This window comes from Cricetulus griseus, chromosome 3 (assembly GCF_003668045.3).
Source record: "Cricetulus griseus strain 17A/GY chromosome 3, alternate assembly CriGri-PICRH-1.0, whole genome shotgun sequence".
Taxonomy (NCBI): Eukaryota; Metazoa; Chordata; class Mammalia; order Rodentia; family Cricetidae; genus Cricetulus; species Cricetulus griseus.
The window spans coordinates 170,944,932-170,951,478 of record NC_048596.1 but is presented as its reverse complement, the minus strand read 5'-3'; positions in this window follow the sequence as shown (position 1 = coordinate 170,951,478).

Genomic DNA, 6,547 nt, shown 5'->3' with positions numbered 1-6,547 from the left:
CAGTAGGGCCTTACCATAAGTTTGATGGAAAACAACCAGTAGCCTTGGCAATAACCTAAATTGTTTGGAGGTTTCCATGGGACCCTTTTGACCAACAACTTAATTAGATGTAACCCATTCCTGGCACTGAAAGTTGCATTTGTGGATAAGAGATGTCTAGTTGGGGCTTTATCTCCCATTTAGATTTTTTTCATATATGTATATATAAGAGGAAGCTTTTCCTGTACTAGGTTTCCATATGACCCCTCAATAGCCCTTAGTTTCAGAAGTCCCTCCTGTATTTTCTCCCTTACCACCTTCTCCATTTAACACACCTATTCCAGCATCCCCCCACCCCCCACCCTCACCTATCTCTTGATAACTATAAATTCTATTTCCCTTTCCTCAGAGAATCCTTCCTTTCTACCCAGTCCCTTACTCTATACCTAAACTCTGTGGTTATACAAGTTGTGGCATGTCTAAAAAGGCTTAAAAGCTAACAGCCACATAGAAACAAATACATACTGTATTTGTCTTTTTGGGTCTGAGTTGTCTCACTTAGGATGATTTTTGTAACTCCACCCATTTACCTACAACTTTCATGATTTTTTTAAAGACAGAATTTCTCTGAGGTGTAGCCTTGACTATCCTGTAGACCAGGCTGACCTCAAGCTCACAGAGATCTGCCTCCTGAGTGCTGGAATTAAAGGTGTGTGCCAATACCACCCACCATGATTTATTTTTTAACAGCTGAGTAATAATTCTGTTGTGTAAATGTACCACATTTTCTTTATCCATTCTTCTATTGACAGCCATCTAGGCTGTTTCCAATTTCTGGCAATTAGGAACAGAGTAGCAATGAACATGGATGATTTCCATGTTCTTTGGGTTTGTGCCCAAGAGTAGTAGGGATCTTAAGGTAGGTCTATTCCCAGCTTCCTGAGGAACCATCACCCTGATTTCTACAGTGGCTGAGCAAGCTTGCACTCCCACAAACAAAGGATAAATGTTCTCTTTACCCACCTCCTTGCTAGATTGATATACCATTTGTTTTAATGATGTTGGCCATTCTGACTGGCATAAGATCAAATCTCAAAGTGGTTTTAATTTGTATTTTCCTGATAACTACGGATGTTGAAAGTTTCTTCCAGCCATTTGTGTTTCATTTTTTGAAATTCTGTTTAAATCTGTACCCATTTTTAATTGGGTTATTTGTTTTCTTTGTAAGGGGCCATGGGCCCAAAACTATGCGGCTTAAAGCCCACCTTTGTAAATCTTTTAATGACCTTTAAGTTTGCGGCTTAAAGCCAGCTCTGTGAGCCTCCTGTAACCTGTAATTAGACACGGTTTGGCCAAGTGGAACTGCTAACTGCTTCTGTTCCGAGAAAGGGTCTGGGGCTTTTCTGTTCGCTGTTCCAAGGAAGACCACTAGATGTTCCTGCTGATAAGAAGAATGTTCCAGTCCCAGCAAATACCTGATGTTCCTTCTGTTATTCCCCCCAATTCTATTGTTGCAGGGCTATTTAAGCCCACTCTAAGCCCCAATAAATCGAGACCTTGACATTGCACAGATGGACTCTTGTCCTTTTTTTCGCTGCTTGGTCTCCTTTCTTTCTCTCGCCCATGACTCTTTCAGGCAGCCCCCCCTCAGAACCCTGAATGACTGGACCTGTGGTACGGGTCATTTCTTGATGTCTAGTTTTTTGAGTTCTTTATATTTTTTAGATATTAGCCCTCTAACAGATGTGTAATTGCTAAAGGTCATTTCCCATTCTGTTGTCTGCCTCTTTGTCCAAATGATGGTGTCCTTTTTCATGCAGAAGCTTCTTGGTTTCATGAGGTTCCATTTATTAGTTGTTCTTAGTGCCTGTGCCATCAATGTTCTGCTCAGAAGGTCTTCCTGTGCCAGTGAATTCAAGACTATTCCCCATTTTTCTTCTGTCAGATTTAGGGTATCTGGCCTTATGTTGAGGACCATAATCCATTTGGAGTTGAGTTTTGCACAGGGTAATAAATATGGTTCTATTAGCACACTTCTACATGTACATCCAGTTTAACCAGCATGATTGGTGGAAGATGCTGTCTTTTTTTCCAGTGTGTATTTCTGGCTTATTTATTTATTTTGGTGTTTCGAGACAGGGTTTCTCTATTTAACTCTGGCTGTATTGAAACTCACTCTGTAGATCAGGCTAGCCTGGAACTCAAAGATCTACCTGCCTCTGCCTCCCAAATGCTGGGATTAAAGGCATGAATCACTGGCCAGCCTATTGGCTTCTTTATTAAAGATCAAGTGTCCATAGGTGTGTGAACTTATGTCTGGATCTTAAATTCAATTCCATTGTCCATTTTTATGCCAATACCATACTGTTTTTACTACTATAGCTCTGTAGTACAGTTTGAGATTAGGAAGGTGATACCTCCAGCAGTTCTTTTTTTATTTGGGCTTGTTTTAGCTATCCTGGGGTTGTTTTTTTATTTTATTTTATTTATTATGTATACAATGTTCTGCCTGCATGTATGCCTGCAGGCCGGAAGAGGACACCAGATCTCATTATAGATGGTTGTGAGCCACCATGTGGTTCCTGGGAATTGAACTCAGGACCTCTGGAAGAGCAGCCAGTGCTCTTAACCTCTGAGCCACCTCTCCAGCTCCTTATCCTGGTTTTTTTGTGTTTCCATATGAAGCTGAAAATTGTCCTTTTTGGGGTGCTGGGGAGATGGCTCAGTGGTTAAGAGCACTGGTTGTTCTTCCAGAGAACTCAGGCTCAATTTCCAGCATGCACATGGCAGCTCACAACTGTCTGTAACCTCAGTTTCAGGAGACCCAACACCCTCACAGGATGTACATGCAGGAAAAACATCAATGCTCATTAAGGAAATAAGATAAAAAGAAAGGAAGGAAAAAAGAAAGAGAGAAAGGAAGGAAACTTCTGTGAAGAATTGTGTTGGGATTTTGATGGGCATTGTATTGAATCTGTAGGTGGCTTTTGGTAGATGGCCATTTTTACTGTTAATCCTACTGATCCGTGAGCATGAGAGGTCTTTCTATCTTCTGATATCTTCTCCAATTTTTTCTTCAATATCTTAAAGGTTTTTATTATGCAAGCCTTTCACTTGCTTCATTAGAGTTACCACAAGATTTTTTTTTGCCTCTGGAAGAGAAAGTTTTATTGTTATGTATTTACCTTAATAGTCTCTCAGAAAGAACAGAGTAGCTCAGACCAACATGATTTACAGTGAGTAAAATCTAGTGAAGCAAGTGTACCACAAGGTTTTTATTTGAGGTACTGTGAAAGGTGTTGCTTTCCTGATTTCTTTCTTAGTCTATTTGTCATTTGTACATAGAAAGGCTCATGATTTTTGTGTGCTAACTTTGTATCTTGCTACTTTGTTGAAAGTGTTTATCAGCCATAGACATTTCTTGGTGGAGTTTTTGGGGTCATTTATGTATGTAACCCTATCATCTGCAAATATCAAAATCTAAATAGCCAATATAAAACTTTGTAGCTTAACAAAACTTTTATCTTACATCTACAATAAATTTAATTTTCAATAAATAATTTATACTGTTAGTACTTAGATGTTATCATTCTAAAAACAGTATTTATAAGATATCTTGTATGCATGTTCTTAATTTTTTTCCTCAGCCATGGTTTCTAGAATTAAAATTATATTTTAAATCATTTTATCATTATTATTTATGTGTTTGTGTGCTAGTTGGTATTTTTCAACTTGACGCAAACCTAGGCAAGTCTGGAAAGAGGGAATCTTAATAGAAAAAGGCTTCCTTAGGATTGATCTTAAGCAAGTTTATGGGGGTATTGTCTTGATTGATGATTGACTGGGGAGGGTGCAGCCCATTGTGGGTGGTGCCACCCCGGGCAGGTTGTCCTGGGTTGTCTAAGAACACAGGCTGAGCAAGTCATGAGGGACAAGCCAGTGAGCAGCACTCCTCCATGGCTTTAGTCCTGCCTCCAGGTTCCTGCCTTGACTCCTCAGTGATGGAGTGTAACCTAAGAATTTTAAGACTCCATTCTCTCTTTCTAACAGCTGCCAAGATTTATAGCCTGCACTGTTGTTTTTCTCTCAAGCCCAAATAAAATTGCCCTCAAGTGTCCTTCTGAGTCTGTTTTAAGTGTGTGTGTGTGTGTGTGTGTGTGTGTGTGTGTGTGTGTGTAACGGGACTCCTGCCTGGGTCCCATTGCCACTCAGAACCCCCAAATAACACACAGAGACTCTATTAGTTACAGTGCTGATGGCCAATGTCTAGGGCTTCTTATTGGCTAACTGTCTCTGTCTTAAATATATATATATATATATATTATATATATAATATATATATGTATATCCAGACTCATGTGTCCTCGCTTCCTGGGATCACATGTCGACTTCCTTCTTCTTCATTTCTCAGAGTTCTCCTTCTTCTAGTCCCGCCTATCTTGCCTGCCTATTGGCCATCAGTGTTTTATTCATTAACCAATAAGAGAGAGATAAACACAGAAGGACTTCCCCCATCATATATGTGATACTAAAAGCCCCCAAAAGAGAACCCCCAAGTTTCCCTGTTAACGTCATGTTCCTGAACAAAGAATGTGGGCAATGGGGAGCCATGGCAGACTAGAGAGTGATGGTAGCATCTGTCATAGAAGGATGAAGACCATCCCAGAGAAGCCAGTCACAGAGACGGAGCACGTGCTGTAGGAGCAGAGGTTCTGTCCCAGAGGACAGAGGCTTCTCAAGCGGGAGGAGGAAACTGTGGCTCAGAGGGGCCCATGTGACTCTTGGCTACCCTGTGGTCCCCATCCCACCCCAGCCATTTCACAGCATTCCCTGTCCTTCCTTAGAGACTCAAGGGAATTCTTTCTGGGTCATAAATCTCTGCCTCCCTTGCCAACTGGCCAGTTATTCTGTAGCCTTAGACAAGAGGGCCTCTGTAAGAAATGGGGGCCTCTGTAAGACATGGGAGCCTCTGTAAGACAAGGGAGCCTCTGTAGAACATGGGTGCCTCTGAAGGACATGGGGGCCTCTGTAGAACATGGGGGCCTCTGTAAGACATGGGGGCCTCTGTAAGACATGGGGGCCTCTGTAAGAAATGGGGGCCTCTGTAAGACATGGGAGCCTCTGTAAGACAAGGGAGCCTCTGTAGAGCATGGGAGCCTCTGAAGGACATGGGGGCCTCTGTAGAACATGGGGGCCTCTGTAAGACATGGGGGCCTCTGTAAGAAATGGGGGCCTCTGTAAGACATGGGGCCTCTGTAGAGCATGGAGGCCTCTGTAAGACATGGGAGCCTCTGAAGGACATGGGAGCCTCTGTAAGACAAGGGAGCCTCTGTAGAACATGGGGGCCTCTGAAGGACATGGGGGCCTCTGTAGAACATGGGGGCCTCTGTAAGAAATGGGGGCCTCTGTAAGACATGGGGCCTCTGTAGAGCATGGAGGCCTCTGTAAGACATGGGAGCCTCTGAAGGACAGGGGAGCCTCTGTAAGACAAGGGAGCCTCTGTAGAACATGGGGGCCTCTGTAGGACATGGGGGCCTCTGTAAGATATGGGGGCCTCTGTAGGACATGGGGGCCTCTGTAGGACATGGGGGCCTCTGTAAGATATGGGGGCCTCTGTAGGACATGGGGGCCTCTGTAGGACATGGGGGCCTCTGTAAGACATGGGAGCCTCTGTAGGACATGGGGGCCTCTGTAGGACATGGGGGCCTCTGTAGGACATGGGGGCCTCTGTAAGACATGGGAGCCTCTGTAGGACATGGGGGCCTCTGTAGGACATGGGGGCCTCTGTAAGACAAGGGAGCCTCTGTAGAACATGGGGGCCTGTGTAGAGCATGGAAGCCTCTGTAGAGCATGAGAGCCTCTGTAGGACATGGGGGCCTCTGTAGGGCAGGAAGTTCTCTCTGCTCAGTGTATTGCAGCCCCCACCACCATGTCCTCACTCCTAGGAGAACTCCTCTGTTTTTGTACCTGAGAATTCTCCTGAAGTTCCATCAGTTCCCTTGAATCTCCCCTTTCCTCACTCTCTGGGGGTCTTCCACACTGACTGAGGTTGGAGAGAGGGTTCTTCAGAGCCAACTACATAAGAGCATGAAACCCGAGTCCAGAGTTGTGGCCACAGGGTCATCCTCCTGTGTGGCCACGTGCCCACCTCTCTCCAAGCCTGTCTGTGGGTTTATTGAATTTTCCGAAAAGCCTTTAGTGGTGAGTACCAGTCTTCTCTCTATTTTTACAGAGAAAGAATTGAGGTGCTGGACTGTTGGCATGCTTGCAAAAGTCCACAGTCCTGAGACATGAAGCCAGGATTCAAACCCTGGCTGCTTGCAACAGCAAGGCTCTCCCATCAGACATTCTGCTGCCTCTCACTGACTGAAAAGCCCTGCCTCAGAGCCTCACATCTTTGTTCTTTCTGTCATAGTACTGGCTTTCCTTCTCCTCCAAGCAAAACATTTTTTTTTCTTGACCCAATCCAAGAGTCCTCCCTGCTGTATCCCCAGGAACACACACACACACACACACACACACACACACACACACACACACACACACACACACACACACACACAGAATC